A 27,155-nucleotide genomic window follows, 5' to 3' on the forward strand; every position below is an offset into this window, starting at 1 on the left:
ATGTTGACAACTAGCTTACGTAGCAACGTCCGAAAATATGAAATATCCGACATCTATTTCAATATTTAAAATTCAAGATATAATGACTACTGAACTGTTTTACTTTAAGGAAAAAAACAGTAAAAGTATGTTTTTTATGAAAATGAAACACAACAAACAATATACTTATCATGATAACGGCTAAACGACTTATTATCCCAATATAACACTGTCATTGAATCGCACATTTCAATTAAAAATTATTCCCCTTGAATGTTAATGCATATTGATATAACGAATTCATCAAACGTTATCAAACATGAGTAATTTGCATTGCATCGGATTCCCACAATATTATGTGGATGTAAATCGGATCCGGTTGTTGTTTATGTGTCAAGCTCATTTTGCCAGTGAGATACTTAAATTTCTTGCGTAGTAAAATCGGCTAGATTGAACTTTACCGGTACGCAGTTGTTTACCACTATCAAATCTACTGTAAAGTACACAAAGATACTTACATAATTCTGCCGTATCTGTCTGAATAAACATCCGCTGCACAAAATATAGACATGTGTATTAATGATTATTAAACACAATCATATTTTTCTGTGTTTATTGAATTAATGACACTGAGTTTCTTTGTCGCGTTACAAGATGGCGGATGTCTAACGCTGTTTGTGAAGTGACGTCACAATGTTTATTTGAGCGCGTGCCCGTTCCCACAAAAAAAGTTTAAACACAAAATACTCGAAAACTTGATTTTTCCCAGGTATAACGCCTACGCCAACAGGTAGATCGCATTCTGGTCCATATACATGTCAAATTTCAGCAAACGTGTTCGGCCAGTTTTTAAGGCGCTCAAATCGCAGTGATTTGCACCAACTTAACGAAACTTAGCCCCCTTTATCATTCGTTCGATTGAACGTCATCAATGATGACGTCCAATACATCACTCATTCCATATTTCACTAGAACTTTCACAAACTACATCATATTGTGATTACAATAAGCAACCAAATGAAATTATTGCCGACCATATTGCCGAATGCAAAAAAATAAATGTAATTGTCAATATTACTGACAGGAAATTGCCATCACTTTACTGGATACCTAAATTACATAAAACGCCATATAAAAGGCGTTAAATCGCTAATTCAGTGTCTTGTACCACCAAGCAATTATCAGTGTATCTTACTCCTGCATTGAGTGCTATTAGATATCATATAGCTAAATATTGTAATAAAGTTTATGAAAATAGTAATATTAACCTATTTTGGTCAATACAAAACTCCTTAGAAGTTATTGATAAAATTGAAAAGAAAAAATATAAGGTGTCACAAGTAAGCAATTATGATTTTTCTACATTATATAAAACGCTTCCTCACGCTTTAATAAAATCCAAACGTGTTTCTTTGATTGAAAAAACTTTTGCTAGAGAGAAGTGTTCATATCTAGCTTTAAACACTAAAACAGCTTTTTTTACTAATCAGATATTAGATAATTACATCATTTGGACTGGTCTTGACTTTTGTACAGCACTTACGTTTCTTCTGGATAGCTTGTTTGTTGTATTTAATGGTAAAATATTTAAACAAACTATTGGCGTTCCGATGGGTACTTATTGTGCCTCACTTATAGCTGATCTTTTTTATATTGTTATGAAAGCGAATTTATGTTAGAATTATCTAAAACTAAACAAGTAGATTTGATTCAATGTTTTAACCTTACTAGTAGATACATTGATGACATACTTAATTTAGATAATTCATTATTTGAACACTATATTCACAAAATCTACCCAAACGAACTAGTCTTAAATAGATCGTCTCAATCCAATACAGACGCTGCGTATTTAGACTTACATCTTACTATTAATAATAATATTATTAAAACTAGTTTATACGACAAACGAGACGACTTTAACTTTGATATTGTGAATTTTCCGTTCCTAGATGGCAGGATCCCTAAAGGTCCTTCCTATGGTATTTACATTTCACAGTTGGTACGTCATGCCAGAGCATGTTCTTGTATTAAAGATTTTAATGATCGTAATCTTATATTAACAAAGAAATTGCTAAAACAAGGCTTTTTGTATCATAACCTAAGAAGTAAATTCGCTAAATTTCACTCAAAGTATGGTGTTTTAATTTCTAAATATAATGTTTCTTTAAAATGGAATTTAAATAATGGAATTTCCCATCCATCATTTTATGGAGACGTTTTGAAGCGTGTCCGAAAATTAAAATATGTTAAAGAAAATGTTCATATTAAACTTTTTAATTTAATTAACTCGTTTTTATCAAAAGGATATGATGCTGATGTACTTAAAAACACGTGCTTGATGGTTTTCGATTCACTATATATTTCTTCTCTTAAAATTTGGAATCATTAGTGATATTATTGGCATTTGTCTCTGTTGAACATAATTGTGTCTTTGTGTCGTAGGAACAAATCTACATGATAAACTAAATTTAGACTCACATCGTACATTGAATCATGAATTTCACAGGCGTCTGTTTATTATACAATTTTAATATACGTAAATTAATAAATACAATAAATAAAACGACACATTACTCCAAAAGTTAATCTCATTTTTTACAGTTTCATTTATATCATTAACACCGCGGGCGCCAGTCTAAAGCACATGGCATAAATCAGCGTGAAGTTGTTTCCTGTGACTGCAGGTTTTTACAAGACAATAGTTCTATTGTGAATTCGCACTGGAGAATCGTTAACGCATATCTGTATACACCCCTGAAGAAGTCATACGACCCACTTTCACTGTTGTAATCTTCATTCATAGGTCATTGGTTTTATATCGTTCAATTTTCATTTTATTTATTTCATTTCTGATAGGTGTTTCTTGTTAGATTTATTTTTTAGCAATCGCATAAACAACAAAGGTATGTAATATGGATCCTTTACACCCATTATTGCTCCTTCTTCCTGTATTTGCACGATGATGATCTGAAATATGAACTTTATGACGCTATATTTTTTAATCTTTTTCTATAAAGAAGGAATGTAGTAGATACTTGTTAGTAGTTTCATTTCATCGTGCCTCAAAAAGTCGTAACTCTCTTGTTCTGGTATCTTTCCTACCATTGAGTAATTAAATGATAATTAAATTGAATGCGTTTTACTTCCCTTTTATTATTGTTTAATTTGAGTTACAATGCTATAAGGTTAATTTTTATTTACAATTAAATGTAACATGAATATTGCTGGGCCAAGTGTGAGGTTGAGCGCTCTAAAACCGGTTTAAACCCCCAATGCTTTGCATTGACCGTTCCAAGGCGGTGACCCCAGCTTTATTCTCATTTGTGTTTATGTTGTTTTGTATTCTGCTGTTTTGTACTGTTTGGGCAATTGGTCACTCGCCTTAAATGAAGGACCAACTGATTGTTTATGATAATAATTCAATACTGCTCCAGCAGCTGGAGTTTCACTTCTTTATATTGATTTGCACAACAGTTTGATGTGTGCTGCGTGGATGCAGTAGCGTGTATCCCCGTACATATCTTCGATGTTGTTTTATTTTCAGCCTCCAGAGGCTGGTAGCGGTGTTGTTTTTTTATTATTTTTAGAAACCTTGTTTAAGACCTTTCTTATACTTAGATTCTTATACATTCTCTGTACTTATAAAGTAAACGTGTATGTCCATCAATTGAGAGTTCTGCAGGTTATACTGAATTTGTACAGACCATTATCTGACAAGCTGCCTTTTACTCTTCTGTGTATATTGGCTTGGCAATGTGTATTAATGTGGCTATAAGATTGGTGGTTTCGCTTAATAAAAAACCTACGGATAGATTGATTACCAAAAACCCTAAAGTTGTTCTCTCCCCATTGAGAATTCCGATTACACGTAGTATTCATTTGCCTTTAAATTACAGACAGTGGCTTTTTTCTAAACCTACAGTCAAATTAAGTTTACTTCGAACATCTTTTATTGGAGATACTATGCGGCATTGTTCTAGTTCGCAGCGTAATCAAGCTCCGTGTAATCGGTATCCTACAATAAATAAGTGCAACTCCAGGAAGTGTTTATGTTGCAAGTTTTTAAATATGTCCTCTTTCATTCTTTCTTCTGTTAATAACCGCAAATTTTCAGTTAACATTAAATCCGATGTCTTATGAAATTCTATGCATGTGGTTTATGTCATCACTTGAAATGTACCCTGTTGTGGTGCGCAATACGTTGGGAAGACTGGTAGATCACTTAAAACACGTTTTAGGGAACATTCTTTTTTAAATTAAAAATAACAATAAATATTACAACTTCATTTACCAACATTTTAATAAAACGGGTCATAGCATAACAAATATTTCAATTCAACCTGTGGAGCAACTTATTTTTAATAATAGTACTTCAAGTCAGTGCCAATTAAAAGCAATGTGCACGTCGGAATTTGAATGGATTAAACGTTTGCAATCAGCTTACCCACTTGGATTAAATGATAATATTCTAAATGTTGGAACTATTTCTAAAAATAAATCGATTAATTCATTTTCTCTGTTTAGTAAACGTCTAAGAAATAAACGTTCACACGGCATTAGGAAAAATGGTAACTTAAGGCGAAAATTTTAACGTCTGCTTTCTTAAAATGACTGCTACACTTTATTTCAAAATGGGGGTAAACATAAATTACTAAGTACACTTTGCTCTCTTTCTGTTTCTTCGTTGGCGCATATTGATAAGGAATGTAAACTTATTTTACTTCAATCTGACCCTCTATATGAATGTGCTTTTATTATTGAATCTTTCACTGACTTCTATCGTTAACCTTTTATTGAAAATGCACTTAACAAAACTAGAAATCGTATCAAAATTGAGTTTTGTAACAAAGGTCTTGATTTAATTGACCTCCCAAAAATATTCAATGATAAAAACGTACGTCGGTTGATTCCCCCATATTTCCGCAATACTGAATCACCACTTATTTGCTACAAATATAGTAAACCTGTAAGAAGTATCGTTTTTAATTATAATTCTATTTCCACAGATATTAATGTAATAAGAAATTGTCCTACATCATGTGACTGTTCTAGTTCCAAATATATATATGGTCCAGTTGGACATGTTATTACTGGGGACCTTAATTTCATTCAAAATAAAAACATTAGAAATTTACTACGCAGAGGCCCTAAGTATAGATTGCCCAGGGGGTGGATCGTACGCAAGTAACTGGCGTGGTGTAAGTGAGAAAAATAGTAACTGGTGTTCAAAATGGCGGTTAACGGGTGATTTTTGAATGTTTTCGTCGGAATTTTTGAAAGGTTTGTACATTTACCATATTTATTCGACATTGTCTTTACGCGCAGGATGATCTACTGATATTCATTTAAGCTCGGTATAAATCCTGTAGATTCATTATTAATATTAAAAAAGTTATAGAAGACTTTATACGCAAATGCCTCATTGTTTACGATTGACACGATTCATTTTATGTGCATTTTTAAACCATATATAAGGGTTTCTCAGCAGTTTTCATGGAAAGGTGGACTCAAGAACCATCATAGTTTAACATGTATCAGCACCAGGATGCTTCCAATAGGCAATCGCAATATATGCATCAAAATTCTAAAATTAAACCCCATTTCAATAACTGGTGAGCACAGTACCCCCACGTTCAGTTACTGGTGTCTATTCAAAAGAGTACACAGAAAAAAAGAAAACATAATAAAAAACGCATGTTTATATTTGCTTTTTAAAAACGTGATGCATTACTTTAATTTGTGAAGTCACAATAAATTGCAAGGTGGCATAGAAGAGGCATGGAAGATTATTTTTTTCAATTCACATGCGGACGTATTGGTTTCAATTGTGCACGAATTATTTCGAATGCTCACGAATGGCTTTTATCGTGCGCAAATAATAGTGAATAAGTGCGCACGTATTCACCTGTAAGTACACGCGCGCTTGCTTTAAGTTCTGCGTTCGCTCGTTTTGCTTTTTCATTGATCTATTTATCACATGCGCACGTATTGCTTTCTTTTTGCGCTCGTATTGCTTTTAATTGCGCACATATTGATTTCTAGTGCGCATGTATTCATTAGAAAATGCCTTCGTATTTATACACACTTCCGTGCCGCAAGTATTCATTTTAGTCCAAATAATTAGAAGTAATATACCGATTACGTCTCAACGGTTTACTATATTTTTCCATTGCAAATTGATTTCAAAGTATTTTTCAGTTTTTCTTGTTAAGTCATTGCTTATGCATAAAATTATCATATGTTAGACACAAATGAGAACGATTACCCTTTACATGTGTGAGAAATGTGCAAGAATACCACTTGTGTAAGTTTAGAAAAATGGGTTATTCTTTAATGCAGAATTACTTTGAACTAGATTAAATAACACAAGGGGCTACACATGAGTCATCCTGAATAAAACACGGCAAAAGTATCCAATCATATAGAGAAACAAGTTAATTATAACCGGCTAATGACGTTAAACTATGCAACTTTCAACTGACACAGTGCCAAGCCTATATGGCAACAAACAGTGGGAGTGTTTTCTGACCTTGGATAGCTTTACTTGTAAGTTTTAATTCACGTTTTTCTTATGCCATAAGAAAAAAATTGTCTATTTTTTTGTTCAATAATTTGTGCATGACCATTTTGCGCTGTTATATGAATTTGCAGTCGTTACAGCTACCGACATGAAGTTACCGACATGACTTCCTGTCGGAACTATACAAATGACGTAAAACGAAATGAGGTGGATGTATATCATATTTGCAGGAGTAGTATTTACTATTACGTGCACACGTGAACACATAAGTAATGCGTGCGCAAGTATTTGACAAAAAATACCCATGTGCCCGCTATGCCGTCTTGAAATAGTTTAAACCTTCCAATAACACAAAGAATCCATATCGTTCACATTTTATTAACTGTAATACCACACACAGTTAAGACACACTTATTGTTCATGAATAAATGAGTCGCGTTCTGAGAAAACTGGGCTTAATCCAGTCCGCACAGGCTTATCAGGGACGACACTTAACGCCTAAACTTGATTTTCGGTAAGGAGGGACTTGCTTGAAATTAAATAAACAGTAAAAACGGAAAGTGTCGTCCCTGATTAGCCTGTGCGGAGTGCATACGCTAATCTTGGACAAGACTTTCCTCACATGCATTATGTCCAGTTTTCTCAGAACGCGGCTCAAATATAGTGGGAGTCATTGAATGTGTATTCCACGCAGTCTAACAACGTCATTTTTCAATCGGTGATACTTAAATCATATATAACAGGAGACTTATTTTATGTGTTATTACAGATGGAATCGTCCAACGAAGATCAAATTCAATCCAAAGTGTGCGGTGTTGCATTATCATGTGCATACTCTTTAAAGCGGCACATGCAGCTTCATAGTGATTCCACATACGAGTGCGATTATCCAGAGTGCGGAAAAAGATTCAAGTGTAAAAAATCTCTGCAGCGTCACACCCGTTCCCACACCGATGGTCCAAAATTCTGTAGTCACTGTGGGAAGAAGTTCACAGCGACGTATTGGCATAACAAGCATAAACATGAGATTCACCGAGGCAAGGCATCGAAGTATTCATGTACAGTGTTTGCGAAGCCATGTCAGTCGGGATACGCACTTCAACAACACTTGAGTTCACATTCGGATGAAAAAAATACACCTGTGAAATATGTTCGAAGTCATACAAAACCCCATCAATTCTTCGAATACACAAATGCAGCCCTCCGGACGATGGAGAAGGAAAGCATGCCTAGGCAACATGCACCAAAACATTTAAGACAATGAGGCTGTTGAAACAGCACATGAATAAGCACGATGCTCCCAAATGTTCTTGCCACGTCTGTGGAAAAATGTTCAAATGGAAGCATTGAATGACAAATCATATTAAGCAATGTGGTGTGGAAATAAATCAAGGGTAATTCTAACACCCTTTCTTGTAAAACTACAACTTTTGCCACTGCTTCACTGTTTATTAATTCATTGTTTGAATTGTTTGTTTTAAAAGTTGAGTGTCAGTTTTTGCTTAATTAACGAAATTCCTATTCAAACCAAAAATCACAATGTTTCCTTTAATTAATTTGAGCTTTATCGTCGTTTTAAAGTGATATTATGGGCATTTTTCACTGTTGAATTGAGCTGAAAAGAATTAACAGGTCAAAAGAGTTCGGTAAAATGTGGTTACTGACCAATTATCTGCAACTCAACTTGCTACCAGTTGTTTATAAAAATATATTAATATTCGATATTTTACGTGACTGGTGAGTCGTGTAAGCCGAAATGATCCGTAATTTTTGTTTGTGTCTTTGTGTCGTATGAACGAATCTGAACTAAAACTAAATTTAGTATATCATTGTTTTAGTATGTCGATGCTGCATAAATATATATAAGTGTATATGAAGTGAAAACACCAAAAATTAACAACGGTTGCGATAGACACCTATAAACTGACAGATGCCCATAATATCACTGAAATGTTAGTAATCAGGAAATCAACACTGACAGTCTTTTTGAAGTTATTTTTCTCGAATGTTTTGAAACTTATAGGCTTGCATTGTATGACATGTTTTAGGTCATAATTTTGAATGTACATGTATTACACATCCGTTCTTTTATAAATAGGAAAGGAAAAATAGATTTTAATAATTAAGTTATCACAGTTGATTTTTAAGTTTTTTGTTGACAAGCTGTATGTTCTATATTAAGAGTAGACATTCTGGAAATGAGTGTTTGTTTTTGTATACACAGAGGGAGTAATCACGTGACAAACAAGCTGGCGACGTCCATGCCGAGGCAGGTATTTTCGTCGATTTATACCCTTTATTACTTGTATTATGTTTTCTTATTCCGCTCACTTTCCAGACATATTTTGAAGAAAGTTTCTGGCTTTATTTCACAGTAATATTCGCTCTATATCTCGACTTTACTCGGTGCGAAATTTCTTAGCGGGATGACCTAATTAGGGCTCCACTTAGAAAATTTGCACCGAGTAAAGTCGAGATATAAAGCGAATTTAAATACGAAATAAACGCTAATCACCGTTTTACTGATATGGCTGGAAAGTGAGCGTCATTTAAAAAATAAACGAAGAAAAAAAGGTATAAAACGGCGAAAAAAGACTGTCTCGGCATGGACGTCGCCATCTTGACTATCACGTGATTACCCCCTCTGATACACGTAGTTGTTTTTGTTCTTATTTCCCAATATGTACATTCCAATAATATGTGATTTTGTAAATTTGTCTGTGATTATAACACATTGACAGATAGATAATCAAAAAATATGTATACATTGTGTTCGGATTTCGGCAAATTCATTGTTAATATATTTAAAAATATTTTGTGTTGGAAGTCATGCAAAGGTCTTATATAGTATGCATTTTGGTGCTAGTTAAGTATCATATAAGTGACATTAACCATACATTAATAACGTAATATACTTTTCTAGTCGTTTAAAGTTGGCCTGGACTCTGAGTGTGCTCACATTTTATTGTGATAAATATCCCCCCCCCCCCTCCGAACCGCTGTGATTATCATTACAAATAGTAATGTGATTTTATGTTTCATTATTATTACATTCGTAAATAGTAACACAATGTGTGTTAATACCGTGAGTCGTGTTCTGAGAAAACTGGGCATAATGCATGTGCGTAAAGTGTCCCAGATTAGCCTGTGCAGTCCGCACAGCTAATAAGGGACGACACTTTCCGCCTTAATTTGATTTTACCTAAGAAGAGACTTCATTTAAATAAAATGTCATAAAAGCGGAAAGTGTCGTCCCTGATTAGCTTGTGCGGACTGCACAGGCTAATCTGTGACGACACTTTACGCACAAGCATTATGTTCAGTTTTCTCAGAACGCGTCTCCCGTGTTTCGTGTCAATTTACATTTATTCGTTTTGAATCATTATTTAAATGTTAATAAACGTAACAAAAAGTATAGTACATTTTATTTTGTCTTATTTGTATTGTATTTTATGTATATATTATATTATATATTATATTATATCATGTGTAGTGTATTATACAGATTCATGCATTCATGTAAAACACAAGCGTGAAAGTCACAAAACGGGTAATACAACTTTTACCGTGTCACACAAATATTATTTACTTTTAATCTCATACTGATCAACATTCCGAGAACTCTTTAAATAAGAAAACACGCCTCGTTGACTTTTGTTATTTGTCTCTTATGCACATTATCTGACAAAGCTTTTCCATGATTTCCGGGAGACAAATATTGTTCCCAGATTGGTTTAAAGGGACTATGATAACTAAAGTGTATTCATAGATATAACAATGTAAGGAATAAAATATATAAATACTCCTTTTTACTTAGACAAGTCTTAACCAAAAATAGCACAATACCAAATGGTAAATGTTAAATTTAAACAACACAATCACTGAAAATGCTTTTATAAATAAATACAAAACAGATGTCAGCATCATGGTTAATTAACCAAGGACAATTGTGAAGTTACCTATAAACACATATCAAGTTTGGGTTATTCTCCATTTACTATTTGCGGATATAAGTTGTTTGGAGAAAAAATGAGGGGTCATATTTCATAATGATATTAAGTCAGTATTACTTGTTCAAATATTCAGGGTTGATCATTTACTTTCTAAATTAGAAAATAAATAATACAACTAAAATTATTATGAGGCTGAAATTGTAGTGTATAACAATTACAGGTTCTTACTCGTTTCAGCGTGATACGCATTTTTTCAAGTTAAGATTAAGAATAAAATATAGATATGTATGCTACTGGTTTACAACCGGCATTGTTCCTGAAGTTTAATCATACCCAATCTGAACCGCACAAAACGATATTGAAAAATGTTGCCTTTTTATGCAATACGTATAGTTGTTCTGTTATACAAACAATTGCTTAGCAGTCTTGTGTTAACCCTTGACAGGTAAGCAACTTACAAAAATATGTTTTAACATAAATATTATTATATTTAATTCGACAGTACCTTAACAAACACATATCTGACTATTTTAGTCACTTTAAGTCAATTATTTATAAATTTAGTAAGGTTATATAAAATGTTGACATTTCAGAAAAGGGTAAACAACTCGTATTTAAAAAAAAATGTCATGTTCAAATACTGCTAGCAAGAAATGATATCCGTTGCATTACTTATTTCTTCCTTGCTTATACAAAATCATTTATTTATGATTAAAACAACATTGTCAATATGAATCCCTTTTTAATGTCAAAGTCACTTTAAATCAGCTACTATGAAAAGAGCATTATTTGTTTTATTTAGAGTTCGTTTAAATCATTAGATGAAATGCCAAGTCTTAAAGAAGGTAGTATTTTTGATTCATTAACTTTGAAGTGCTCACGAATCGACTGAACGCCTTTCGGAATTCCACCAAGGTTGCTTATCGTTCCCTTCTTTCCTTTGTGCGGAGCCCTTATGTCAAACTCACGGTTTCTGAAACATTAAGTGTTCGTAGCATAGAGAGAGAAATCCAAAAACTGCAATTAAATTTAAATAATGCGTTATGATGTTCCCGAAGGAAGACATATAGTCTTTGCACCGTCTGTCCATAATTGTGTTTCCGGTCCATAACTTTGTTATTAGTATTAATTGTTATTATGTGATTTTTGTGTGAAACGAATTGTAGATAAAATGATATTTCGATTCTTTTCGAGTCTGAGTCTATAAATCAGACTTAAACGTTGGTGATTTCAAGCCTTGTTTTTATGTACACAAACCTAGTGTGCTTTTTACATAAACACGAGTTACTGAAAGTGGGGGTAATGTGCTCACCAGTTATTGAAATGGGGTTTAATTTTCCAATTTTGATGCATATATTGCGATTGCCTGTTGGAAGCATCCTGGTGCTCATTAAAGGTAAACTATAATGGTTTTTGAGTCCACCTTTCCATAAAAACTGCTGAGAAACCCTTATATATGGCATAAAAATGCACATACAATGAACCGTGTCAATCGTAAACAATGAGAATCTTGTGCATAAAGTCTTCAATAACTTTTTAATATTGATAATTCATCAATAGGATATTTACCGAGGTTTAATGGATATCAGTAGATCATCCTGCGCGTAAGTGTAATGTCGAATAAGTATCGTAAATGTACAAACCTTTCAAAAAACCCGACGAAAACATTCAAAAATCACCCGTGAACCGCCATTTTGAACACCAGTTACTATTTTTCTCACTTACGCCACGCCAGTTACTTGCGTACGATCCATCCCCTGATTGCATATTCCTGTTGATTTTGATGACTGCATTAAGAAAATCGTAATATCCTTACAGGATTATTGCATTCAATGGTGCAGGAAGGAAAATGCTGAAATTACTGCACTCAATGATTAGAAAACAAAAATATTTAGTATGGCGATGAATAAAATATATTTTTATGATACAAATCCTTTGGCCTTACCACATTCACCTACATTTAATAGACAAAATCTTTGTAAATTGCTTGAAGACGTAAAATCTAAATTCGTCAAAGTTCCTGCTGATAAGGCTGCTAATAATGTTATAATAATATGACGAGTGTTTTATGTTCAAACTAGTTCACTAGAACTTTCACAAACTACATCATATTGTGATTACAATAAGCAACCTAATGAAATTATTGCCGACCATATTGCCGAATGCAAAAAATTAAATGTAATTGTCAATATTACTGACAGGAAATTGCCATCACTTTACTGGATACCTAAATTACATAAAACGCCATATAAAAGTCGTTTTATCGCTAATTCAGTGTCTTGTACCACCAAGCAATTATCAGTGTATCTTACTTATGCATTGAGTGCTATTAGATATCATATAGCTAAATATTGTAATAAAGTTTATGAAAATAGTAATATTAACATATTTTGGTCAATACAAAACTCCTTAGAAGTTATTGATGAAATTGAAAAGAAAAAATATAAGGTGTCACAAGTAAGCACTTATGATTTTTCTACATTATATACAACGCTTTCTCACGCTTTAATAAAATCCAAACTTGTTTCTTTGATTGAAAAAACTTTTGCTAGAGAGAAGTGTTCATATCTAGCTTTAAACACTAAAACAGCTTTTTTTACTAATCAGATATTAGATAATTACATCATTTGGACTGGTCTTGACTTTTGAACAGCACTTACTTTTCTTCTGGATAACTTGTTTGTTGAATTTAACGGTAAAATATTTAAACAAATTATTGGCGTTCCTATGGGTACTAAGTGTGCCCCACTTATAGCTGATCTTTTTTTATATTGTTATGAAAGCGAATTTATGTTAGAATTATCCAATACTAAACAAGTAGATTTGATTCAATGTTTTACCCTTACTAGTAGATACATTGATGACATACTTAATTTAGATAATTCATTATTTGAACACTATATTCACAAAATCTACCCAAACGTACTGGTCTTAAATAGATCGTCTCAATCCAATACAGACGCTGCGTATTTAGACTTACATCTTACTATTAATAATAATATTATTAAAACTAGTTTATACGACAAACGAGACGACTTTAACTTTGATATTGTGAATTTTCCGTTCCTAGATGGCAACAACCTAAAGGTCCTTCCTATGGTATTTACATTTCACAGTTGGTACGTTATGCCAGAGCATGTTCTTGTATTAAAGATTTTAATGATCGTAATCTTATATTAACAAAGAAATTGCTAAAACAAGGCTTTTTGTATCATAACCTAAGAAGTAAATTCGCTACATTTCACTCAAAGTATGGTGTTTTAATCTCTAAATATAATGTTTCTTTAAAATGGCATATAATAATGGAATTTCCCATCCATCATTTTATGGAGACGTTTTGAAGCGTGTCCGAAAATTAAAATATGTTAAAGAAAATGTTCATATTAAACTTTTTAATTTAATTAACTCGTTTTTATCAAAAGGATATGATGTTGATGTACTTAAAAACACGTGCTTGATGGTTTTCGATTCACTATATCTTTCTTCGCTTAAAATTTGGAATCATTAGTGATATTATTGGCATTTGTCTCTGTTGAACATAATTGTGTCTTTGTGTCGTAGGAACAAATCTACATGATAAACTAAATTTAGACTCACATCGTACATTGAATCATGAATTACACAGGCGTCTGTTTATTATACAATTTTAATATACGTAAATTAATAAATACAATAAATAAAACGACACATTACTCCAAAAAGTTAACCTCATTTTTTACAATTTCATTTATATCATAAACACCGCGGGCGCCAGTCTAAAGCACATGGCATAAATCAGCGTGAAGTTGTTTCCTGTGGCTGCAGGTTTTTACAAGACAATAGTTCTATTGGGAATTCGCACTGGAGAATCGTTAACGCATATCTGTATACACCCCTGAAGAAGTCATACGACCCACTTTCACTGTTGTAATCTTCATTCATAGGTCATTGGTTTTATATCGTTCAATTTTCATTTTATTTCATCTCTGATAGGTGTTTCTTGTTAGATTTATTTTTTAGCAATCGCATAAACAACAAAGGTATGTAATATGGATCCTTTACACCCATTATTGCATCTTCCTGTATTTGCGCGATGATGATCTGAAATATGAACTTTATGACGCTATATTTTTTAATCTTTTTCTATAAAGAAGGAATGTAGTAGATACTTGTTAGTAGTTTCATTTCATCGTGCCTCAAAAAGTCGTAACTCTCTTGCTCTGGTATCTTTCCTACCATTGAGTAATTAAATGATAATTAAATTGAATGCGTTTTAGTTCCCTTTTATTATTGTTTAATTTGAGTTACAATGCTATGAGGTTAATTTGTATTTACAATTAAATGCAACATGAATATTGCTGGGCCAAGTGTGAGGTTGAGCGCTCTTAAACCGGTTTAAACCCCCAATGCTTTGCATTGACCGTTCCAAGGCGGTGACCCCAGCTTTATTCGTATTTGTGTTTATGTTGTTTTGTATTGTGCTGTTTTGTACAGAATGCGGGAGCTTACGTTTAATTTTAAAAAATGTCTAGGGTGAGGACCTCCCCCCCCCCTTGCAGGAGGGGATATTCCCGCCGGCACATACCGCCTTCGCCACTTTTGTATCAATAATAATTGTTGATGGGTAAATTCGCCCCCCCCCCTTTTCAAAACCCTGGCTACGGGCCTGACGCTTAATGTCAAATGTTTGAAGAAACAATATTAAACAGGCATTTTTGATATATTCAGGTTAAACGAACTAGAAGAAGCACCTTCTACGATGAAAAGGACTGTCGATTGTATTCTGAGTATGTCGGCATTGCCACGGGAGACATTAACAGAGAACAGGGTTTGTGATTTGCCATGGTTTCATGAAAATATGGGATTCTTTCTAACAAGTTAGACAGTTATGTTCACCTCTAGAAAAGCAGTAAACACCCATGCTATTTTGTCTGCACACAATTATGGAAGAAGCCGATTTGTTTTGATCTTTAAATCCGAAACTTTAAGACAGTACGTGCGTTATTGCGCTTTAACGAATATATAACACTAAATTAATTAATTTATATCTAGTGAAGCCCAGTAAAACCATACTTGCAATACACAACAATGCATTATAAACAAATTTTCTCGTTAAATAAATGTGTTTTTCTCATTAAAATAGTCTACATTCTTTATAAACTAATACGAAGTCAATCGTCACTGTTATGTTTTGACATTGAAAGGAACAAACTGTATGATCGGATTATGTATGTGCATACTGGTATTTGTTTTGAAGTGTTAGCATAGATTACAATACTTTATTTATTTTGTAGTATATTGATTTGATTCTTCATGGAATGTTTTCCCAGTTCGAAACTCAAACTTGGTGACAGAAGAATGTGTTTCAATTTGGATCCATCTAGGCGATCGAACTACAGACGGGATCAACATCTCGCCACAAACTTGCTAGTATAAAGCGATAGTTTGTTTTATGAATAAAATAAACAATCTACCTTACTTATTAAGCGTTTGTATTGCATTTATTGGTAGGTTAGGAACATGTATATGTGAAACTTATAGCTTAGTATTGTCACTATACTTATTGGAACGTGAATCGTCGTAGTAATGTTAAGGAAGACGTCTTCGTGCATTTATCAGTATTTTTATTAAAGAAAGTTAATTCCGCATGATTTTAAAGCCACTAAGATATTCATTTACAATCGATAGAATATGTATAATTGTGTGAAGGTGTCGAGTGTGGATTTAATACGTTTGTCCTTGTGTCTAGACTGGCGTACTTCTCATGCCTCATCTCTCTCTTTTGTCACAGACATCCATGATTTCGGTCGTCACACATGGCTTGATCTTCCTTCTCTTTCTCCCAAGCACTTCTTCGACCGATGAATTCTGCCCTTTCTACATCTTTCTCAAACAACATTCTTAAGTGCAGGCGGTTTGCCTTGTGCACTGGAAATTCATATAGTCCGTTATCAATTACAAAAGTTATGCTCTTGTCATAATTTTAAAAATTATTCCCCTTTTAAAACATAGAATTTGTATAATGTCATGAATATTAATATACACTATTAGCAGATTATTTTACTTCCCGTACCAAAGTAAAGGATACACTTGAATCACCATGGAATTTTAACTGTCCATCTGTTTGTCTGTCCGAATATGTGTCTATTCATACACTCATTATACTAAGGCATTGTCCTCTACTGTTCAACGAACACCAGTCGCCATTGCAGACAGTTCTCGTGATATATTAAGTTTTGCAAGTGTAATTTCTTATTATAATGATATTTTCTTGCATTTATGCCGCTTCTATAACACCGTGCTGCATATTACGACTTGCGGCGTTGGGTGATTATCTTAATTACGAATGCCAGTTTATTTCTCACTTAATCGGTTGTGAAATGCCCCATTTTATATTAATCATATCTTTCAAATCAACAGTTTGTGCATATAGCCACAATTGTTACTGATAACCAGTCTTAACACCAACTTACATCTACACAGCTGACCTAGGGTCACAGTGCAGTCAGAGTACTGCCTTCCTCAATGTTATACATTAAATCGGCAAGATATCTATATTAATCCCAACTACTTCTGATGTATTTAGTCGCATGTGATTTAACCTTAGGGAGATACAATCTGGAAAGTGTGTCAAATTAACTGCTATCGGTTTGTGCATATACCTTATCTAAAAATATGTCCTGTTAATGTTACAACATAATATTTTCAATCAGATATCTTTGCGACAGTTATGTTATGTTACCCCATGTTGCGACTTTACTGTTCTGGTTATATTATTACAAATTAGAACACTGGTTATTCACTTTTAAACACAAAGACCTTTGTTTGTCCGTCAGTCTCTCCATAAAACTGTGTATGGTGTTTCCACACCCATATATATTATACGCTTGGAAAGATTTTCATGACGCTTACCTCAAATGTTGAAGGTATCGACACACTGTGCTAAAGGAATACGTGTCATTAAAGTCGGTTGTCCGCTCCATTCATCCTTTACCATTAAAAGATTTCTATGAAATGTACAAAATGCATGTAAGTCATTATGGCTCAATTTCAAGATCATACTTCAAGGCAAAAAACAGGAGCCATCGTTTTTGTATCCGCTCCATATATCATACCTTTTTAATGATTATGTTGACTGGGATTTACCCCTAGGCGTATTTTCTGCCATGAGTTTTACAACTTAAAAATTGTAGGGGCTGGTGATAGAGACCAGACAACAATGTTTAATATTGTACTTTTATTAACAATATTACATAGATTATTGACATGTTGAAAGTTATTTTCAGTTTTAAATACAAAATTAAATTAAAAGACTATAGCATATTTTCTACTGGATTTCTTAATGCAACCAGTTTCACACTTGGCTTTTAAACCTTTTTACTGTTATCAAAACATCTTTAAACGACTTAATAATTGACGCCTAATAAATGTAAAGAGACACAAATCTTCGTTTATATCATTGCATCTGACATGAAGAATGCGTCTAATCGAATTTCTTTTAATGTGTAGGAAAAAAGATAGCTCTTATGGGTTTAATGTTTATATAATCCCTGACATGCAAAACGCGTCTTATTAAATTTCGTACAATCAAATTACGTCTTATTGAATTTCGTCTAATCAAATTTCATCATGCCAGCAACGATGTTGGACTCGATGCCGTACTCGTCCGATCTTCAGAGGATCTTGAAAAAGCCCTGGTCTCCCCAGTTCTCGTTCCACGAGTTGGCAACCAGCCAATAGGGAGTAGCGTCCTCCGTGCCCCAACCGAGGACTTGACAGCGTGTCCCCCGAGCATCTGGCCGGACTTGTGCTGGTACACACCTGAAGTCACACAAGAATGGTTTAATATGATGAGTTCAGTCACCTTAAGTCATACAAGAACACTGCGTGATGAGTAAAGACACCTTAAGTCATACAAGAACACTTTTCGTGCTGTGTAAAGACACCTTAAGTCACACAATAATAATTTGTGTAATGTGTGTAGACACCTGACGTCATAAATGAATTATTTATTTGATGGGACACCTGGAGTCCTAACGAATACTTTTGTGTAATGTGTGTGGACACCTTAAGCCTTACAAAAATATTTTGAGTGATGTGTGTAGACTTCTGAAGCTATACAAGAATGCTTTGTTATGTAACGCTTTTTGGTTAATTCATAATGGTTTTAAGTAATATATATCCCAATGAAAAACAGTTTTAGCTCCTACCAGATGTATATGTGGGGAAGTCAGCATAGACGGTAAATGCAGCCTCCACAGGTCCATTACTCATAATCTCAGTCTGGATTTTCTCCACTCCTTTCACTGCGCACGTGCTCTTGGCTGAAACAGGAAAATAACTACATAACTACAACTAATAATTATTATTTTCAAAATATACCAATATTTAGTAATAGTCATATAATGCCTGAAAAAAATCCTAAAAAGCAGCTGTCTGCTTGATAAGCATTACAACAAAAGTCAGGAAATTCCAGATGATTTTTTTTACATCATCTGTGTCAAAATATTTGCCTTAGTTTTACATGATTACTCCAAAATGTGACTCTCATGTCATAATGCATGAACCTAACAGGTCAATGACCTTGATCGCCCAAGTGGCAAATGCATTAAGGTAGCGCACACATGATTTCCCGCGATTTCTTCGAAGGCTGAAGAGTCTAATATTAGGTGCCGTAGCCTAGTGGTTAAGGCGATAGACTAGAAATCTTTTGGGATATTCCCATTACGTTCGAATCCTGCCGACGACGTATACTTTTTTTGCGACGCGTTTTATTTCTTTTCTAACGTAATTTGATTTAATATGGCATATAAGCTATGTTTATTGTTAAATATGTTGCAATTTTTATACACATTCTTCATTTTTAAATTAAAACAACGTTATGGCTAATTTGGGTGATTTACTGCTGAAAATACGAACCATGCATGTTGCATTTTTATTTTTATTTTAAAAAGTAAACGGTAAATCTGTCGTTTTCTTGGTACTTTTGCTGTATATAGTGGATCTATAAAAACTAAGTTCAAAATATTACTTAAATGATACTATTTTGAATATTATGACACTTCGTTTTTAACCAACCCAATTTCTACTTGCCTGAAACCACTTATATTTCATGGCGCTCTTCCATAGATAACAAGTTATAAAAAAATAAATGTCTGTAAAAGAAAACTTGCTTCATATTGTTTAAACTTTAAACACCTTTACTGCATATGTACACACCAACTGCATGCCTATATTTGGAAATCTGGATGAATTATGGAACTTTCATATACCCCAGGGGTGCACATAAACTGGACAAAAGCCGAGTGTGGGAGTGGTTTTGAAAAAATCAGTATTTTTTTTTTAAAGCATGGAAAGACTACCTAAAAATTTACATGTAGTTCAGTGAAATGATGCTGATTAAGAAAATAATAGATAAGATTATATTTGGATAGGTGCCCATTACGGGTGCGCTATCTTTAACTGCTCATTTTTAATATGGAATTGAATACATTGCATCAAATGTTACTTACTTTGACCATTAAGTGATTAAATTGCTCTTATTAAGCAGAGCATGGGTAACATCTCACCAAAGGAGCCTCAATCTGGGAAAAATAGGCTAAATGCATGTTCCTAAAGTGTCGTCCGGGATAAGCCTCTGAAGTCGGCTAATCTGAGACAACACTTTCCGCTTTTATTGAAGTTTTCGTTTAAAAAAATTTACTAAGGGAAAATTAACTTTATGCTGAAGCTACCATCCCTGATAAGCCTGTTTATTCATGAAAGGCTAATCGGGGATGACACTTTACGCACATCCATTAAGTCCCATTTTCCCAGAGCGGGCACTTATGCACCCAATTATTAAACCACTCATCGTAGTGCTTGCCCTTGGTGAAGATTACGTTAAAGCCAGGTTCGCATTCCTCCTTGCATTTGGGGTTTGGGACCTTCACCCTTATAGGGGTCGAGCTTTCCAACAATGTGGTGGTCACAGGTCTTGATCTCATATGGCAGGCAACCCTGGGGGACAAAAAAATAGAGAGAGCATTTTTAAACTTGCCGATTTTAGCGGTTTTGTGTCTGGTTAATACAAACTTTAACAGCCAGGTAAGGTAACAGTCTTTTCACTTCAGACTCAAATAAGATTAATTTATAAAGCAATATTATTAGTGAACATTTTACAAATTATTCAAGCAAACGAATTTGTCGACACTTTTCTTATATTTTAAAGGGTTCCAATAGAGAATTTGGGCAATCGTTTTGTAACTTTGTGTTGCTTTCCACCATTGAAATGAGCCTCGCCCTGGAAAAAACGTGGTCTAATTTATGTGCCTAGAGTGTCGTCCCAGATTAGCCAAAGCAGTCTGCACACGCTAATCAGGGACGACACTTTCAATATGGAACCTGGTATAGGCCCTGGTTACCAATATGGGCCCTGGTATATGCCCTGGTACATGTATACACTGAAACTAAAATTGCTCTGTATATATGAATTAAAATACAGTATTATCAGGGCACAAACAGAGGAACGCCATATTATGGTCAGGTTTAAATTGAAGGTTATATGTATGCATGTCACTGTCACTTAAGTTTAAACAATATGTACATTTTATTATTGAAAACAAAGATTTATAAATACAGTTTTATTGACATATATTTGCTAAAAAATATGAAACAGTCATTGGTATATGTTAAACATGTGTTAATGATGTAATCACCTTTTAAATAACATTGTGTTCAAAGGAGATGCAAGCAATGATATCCGCCTTCATTGAATAATTGTATCAACTTCAGAGAAACATCCATACACTATTTGGTTAAAGGAAGAGGACTCTTACCGTCGCAAGTTGCTTTCATCGTTAGTAGGGTGGATATCAACAGCGTTATCAGTTGCATGCCTGTCATCAGAAGGCTTATTTTCAACTGTATCTCTGCGAGACCTTGCAACATCACTATCATAATGGTCCAGGCAGCAATCACATACTACAAACACGAGTGTTTTGAACAGTTGTATGACTATTTAGAGCGCATCATAGTCAAGGTCCCTACGATGGTCATTGTCTAAAGCGACTGGTACACCAAGGTCGGACAAAACGCCTTCCAAGACTTGTCAGGGTCAGTAGGATTGTTGACATGGGATAGACCAACGACATCGGGTTGACACATCTTTAGTTCTCAAGATGCCATGAGCTTACCTGGCAAACACGCTGCAACCTCACACAGCGTCCAGAACATCGACCGGGCATACTGCAAACGGGCAAGTATACAATAATATCGATTGCAGACTGGCTTGAAGCAGGGCTGCTCCCCGTTGTTAGCACATTAAAAAAAACTGGTTCTGTATGAATGATCTGTCCCGTTCAGGTTAGTGTTTATGGCTAGAAGCTAGAATATCATGTTAGCTTTAACCGTTTTTAAAAGTACACATGGCGTAGTGTATCGTGTTTTCGCATTGCGACCGGGAGGTGGTTCGATCCCCACTGTGGGAGCTTTGTGTAGATCTCCCCCTACAAAAATAAGAACTGGTTCTGCCCAAACAAGGGACTCGAGAGCATTGCAATACACATAAGGTTTTCGATGCAATCGAGTTAAAATAAATAGTTTAACACTAAATGTTCGAAATTGTATAATTTTTCAATCTACTCAATAGATAACATAAATCAAAACGGAACAGTCTTTTGATATTATAATTGTTGGTACTGACTTTGTTGCCAGTTATCTCCCTTCATATTAAGCGACACACGTTTTTTATTTGCAGTACGAAAAACTCTAGCCAATGCAGCAGTCTAACCTTAATTAAGAATGTTAGTTTGTTATTTCTGTTATATCATATATACAATCATCAACTTGTGTGCACTCAATTAATCTTTAAAAAAAAACCTGCTGCGAAAACAGTCTCTAAAATATTCACAGCTGAAGAACCTATGTGCGAAAATAATTGTTTTCCTTTGACAAAAATATCAGTTGTAACATATATTTTTAGTTACATAATTGCCCTAGCTTTGGTGTTCAACATAGATCAAAACAAACCGTTAGGGGAGCTGTAACTCAAGATCAAATAAACTTACTTGTTTTGAGAGTAAACTTGATTGTAAATACACTTTAGCAATACATATACTGTTATGACTCTGAGTTTTCAGACAATTAATACTTATGACTTGAAAAAGTATTTCATCTAAGAAAGTGGATATCCGAAAAGTGAAAGTGTATGACAGCTTTGGGTCATTATGTTAAGTTAGCAAATAATATAAAATATGTCAAGATACTAGAGAAAAAAATAAACGTTGCTATATTGACCGATAGTGTCAAATGCAAATAACTATCATACTCAGTATCCCAACAACTGAATGATTCCATATTTACTGTATGTATTATATCATGTCAATGGTGCTTACAGGAACACATAGTTATATAAAAGATTACTATGTATGTAATAACACGGAACAACACGGGTAACTAACATCCTAAAGCAATATTATAAATTGCATAACGTTAAATTCTAAACTTGATGTTTCGTTGAATAACTCCCTCCTTTTTATTTAAGTTTAATAGAACAATATACACAGGGGTTAGTCGATGAGACACCTTTTTCTGTTCTGACAAAGAGCATTATTATGAAGTGTTTTTTCTGAAGATAAACCAAGATAACTGTAACCTTAAACATGTGGATAACAGAATTAGTTTAAATAAACATTTAAAAACTTTCCTCGTGTCTCATTAATGAAATTTACCTATTAAATCACCAGCATGCAATAAGCCCAGAGTTTCAGTAAACATTGATGTATGCGGATACTCAAGAAAGGAGATTAATTAATCTCAAGGGCATTCGAAACATCAATCAAGTCAAGTCTCGCAATCCAAACACAATCTAAACTACCGATAATTGAAAAAATATTAACAAGTATTAACCACCCGAGATTGAAAAGCAAATACCTAAAACAATCTACGAACCCCACGGCAGCTTTTCCAAAGATTACACATACTTGAAATGAACGATAAATTAACCATTTTACATCGATAAATCAGTGTATGTGGCTCTCTTGACAAACCAATAATATTGCTTTACTATCGAATATAATTTACCAACAGTGCCATACGCTTGTCAGGATTTTGTGTTGCCCATCAATCAACTTGTTAAAACAGTGCCTGTCAAACGAATATTTAGTTTCTCATGCCCCGCTTCATTTATTTTTTACCTCCCGTTTCGATGTTCGATAAGTGGCAAACATTAATTGCGGCAACATATCGTTTTTAGCTCAGTTTTGTTTACGTTTAAGTATGTAAACTTAACATATGTTTTGTGGCACTGTCTTAGGTCACTGACAAAGCTCTATAATTCGTACATCATTGTAAGCAGAATTATGCCCCTATTTGTAACTTGAAAATTCTTGTTAGGCTTTGTACGCAATTAAGCCGTATCTTTGAGATTAATTTGGGTTCTATTGATTTATTTGACAGTCAAAATCACATTTTACCCACACATAACTATTGATTGAAATAATTGTAAAGATGTTTGTCTGGTTAAACTAGTTCCTTTATAAGAAAACTCAGTTTTACATGTTTTTAAACGATTGATACAAACATATAAGATGTTTTTAATATATATACATATGAATCGCGCCATGAAAAAACCAGCCTTAATGACTTCGACGACGTCATCGGTAAATCGTCATTTTCATTACGTCATAATTTTCTTCTAAAAATTGATTTGCATGTGTGCGTGAGATATTTATTAACACGTGTGTTTTATATCGTTCGGAATTTAAAGGGACCGTCAACCAGATTGACGAAAAAAAGACAAGTTTTAAAATACCGTATTTTTTACAATTATTAGTTCATATTGATTAAAATATCACGACTTGTTTATTACATTACTAGAAAACTATCGCATTGTCGCCATCGTATTGTCGCACTGTCGTCATCGTATTGTCGCACTGTCGTCATAGTACTATCGCACTATCGCATTGTCGCCCTCTGGATTTTAATGTGTAAACACGATGGCACTTACGGTATTCCGTACCAAATATACTGATAGTCGTGACAATTTAATCAATATAAACTGATAATTGTAATAAAAATACGGTATTTTAGAACTTTTCTTTTTTCGTCAATCTGGTTGACGGTCCCTTTAAGAACTTGTGGAATGGATGCCGAACTTGAGGTAAGAACCTTAATACTATATACATTTATTTTATATTATGTTGTTTTTTGTGTGCAAAATCGTCACTGAATAAACTGTATAAAGTTATTTATTAAAGCCTCCTATTGATAATTGAACAACGTCACGTATTGTTTTTTCTCTGAAATATTGAATGAGAGACACTTTGGTTGATCGTAGAATATTTTCAGACAATTACTTGATTATTTTTGATTTTTTGAACCATGATTCACTGTCTTGTATGTGTTGGTGTATCTAAATTGTATGAATGTTAGTTCATTATTTACGCCTCTTAATATATTGCTATTTGCGAAGAGCGAAGTGTACGGCGCCTTAAAATCACTTCTTTTAAAAGCATCTTCCGCACATTCGAATTGCTAAACCGAGAGAGGATGTTTGTGGCACGTGAGAGCGACTTCGCAAGTACATTGTCGGCGCTGTAACAGAAGAAAAGAAGTTACACGCACTGAGCGCAATGGAATACCACATACATGTCGCGCGCAAGGTTGTTTAATTAATTACAACTTAACTGATTGTTAGCCTATAAATTTAAGTAATAATGTAATGTAATATTCCCATATATTGCATGTTAATTTAAAATGCCAGTAAAATGAAAACCAAAGCGGTAATTGGTATTGATAATCAATTCATGTTCATATTTTTACAGGAAAAAAAATGTTTACTTAGACTGCGTGGAGCCGGCCTAGCTGGAAGTCGTTATTAGACGAACACTTCAATGCGCTACCTGGCATTCGGTATGTAGCAGCTATTAAATAATATTAAAAAAACGTAAATTGTACGCAAATATTGATTTACACTTATTTCATTTGGACAAACTACCACAAATAGAATGTGTACATCCGCTACAGTAAATATTTGTACTTCCGAATGCCGTCTGCAACCTCCGGCGTAGTCATGGTGGAGACATGTAGCGACGGTGAATAAACCTCCTTTTGTTTGCTGAAGAACGAATGTTTTTGCTTCACGAACACCGACCGTCCAATGCCGTTTTGATTATCAGCAGCACGGCGCGACTACTTGAGTGACAACATGTTCACTCTATATTGTCAGCTCGGGGTCGCGAAGGCTTTCCGTGTTAGAAAGCATGTGGCATTTGTATTGTTGCTTAAGTGTTTCATTAAATCAGTAATGGTGAATATATTATTTATTCTGCACGTTTGTTTTGTATAACAAAAAGAAAGAATGAATATACGATTATTTAAATTGATTTTTTTTAACGGTATTCAATTTTGTGAAGAAAATCATAAATTAATATTAACACAATATATGGCATAACCAAACAGTAACACATAAACGTCATCGGTACCAAAAAGAAAAACATTGAAATTATCAATCAATGATTACGGACATTACACATATAAAACATATCCGTAGTGAATTAGAAAAAAATATCTCCGTACGACATGACGTTAAAATTACGTCGTAATGACGCTCATCTCAGCGTTACATAGGTTCACGAAAATGGGAATGATTATAGGCTATATGAAGAAAAGTATGACGTTTGATACATATTTCGAACCGGAAAAGAACGAACATACCGAAAGTGCAGAAAAGGAAAAATAGAAAAAATTGTCACTAAGGCTGGTTTTCTCATGACGCGATTCATATATATTTATCTGTATTAAAGCAATCACCAGATGTTGCATATTTTAATGTTGCGCTAACGCTTGTACAATACCAGTTGTTTTTACTTTTGTAATTTCATCGTTTATAATTCATTTGAAGAAATATACTTGCATATACAGTGACTGATTATTTGGGCTGATAATGCCGATCAATACGGTTTTCATGATAGTTTCCAGATATCATGTTCGGATTCGAGATGCTTGTTTTGGTATTATTAATAAAACTTAAATAAGTATTATTAATATACAAATGGTTGTCTCCCTGTAAATTGTAATTTATTTATGCTATTAAATGAAATTGTGCATTGAGAATTGTGTTGGTGTGGTCAAAGCTCTAGTCGATGTTACTGATGTAGAATTATGATTTCCGCTTAATAACTTTTAAACATGTACAATCTCTATAAGATAACATTTTAGTTAATGCCAGCGTACATATTATAGCTTTGACAGATATATTTCCAATCTTACCTGTATACAAATAGTTTGAATTAATATTGATTACAAGATGCAAAAAAACTGATATGTGGGCAAGAACAGTGGTCTGAAATGGTGATTTTATTTTAAAATGTGAGCTAAATTGAAACACTATATTTTAAATATTGAGGAATGCTTTTTATGTTTAAAAAGTTTTTGAAACATAACTGATCAAGTGTGGTCCGTCTAAAACAATGTTAAAGTGTTCAAGTCAAAGTGTCTGTTTTTATCGCTGAGACTTTCAATATGTTTGAGACGATTTTAAATGAGTAATGTTTACTTTCATGAAATAGTGTTTCAATTATAGTGTCTATGTTCATTAATCTACTTGGTTTAATTAATTATAAGAAAAAAAGTGTTAATGAATGAAGTAATTTGCATATGTTATTAATATCTTTGTATATATTGAACATATTAAAAGTGGTATTCACTTTCAACGGTATTAAGTTTGCATTATAATAGCT

General features: G+C 33.7%; 1 protein-coding gene and 1 pseudogene across 1 annotated transcript in view; one reads left to right on the plus strand and one right to left on the minus strand.

Moving 5' to 3' along the window:
• Positions 1 to 27,155, plus strand: part of LOC127838402 (box C/D snoRNA protein 1-like) — a 380,290-nt gene that overhangs the window by 165,988 nt on the left and 187,147 nt on the right. The gene's annotated exons all lie outside the window — the stretch shown is intronic.
• On the minus strand, positions 18,048 to 25,488 carry LOC127838230 (cathepsin B-like; annotated as a pseudogene).

The sequence above is a fragment of the Dreissena polymorpha genome, chromosome 7, assembly GCF_020536995.1.
Source record: "Dreissena polymorpha isolate Duluth1 chromosome 7, UMN_Dpol_1.0, whole genome shotgun sequence".
Classification (NCBI taxonomy): domain Eukaryota; kingdom Metazoa; phylum Mollusca; class Bivalvia; order Myida; family Dreissenidae; genus Dreissena; species Dreissena polymorpha.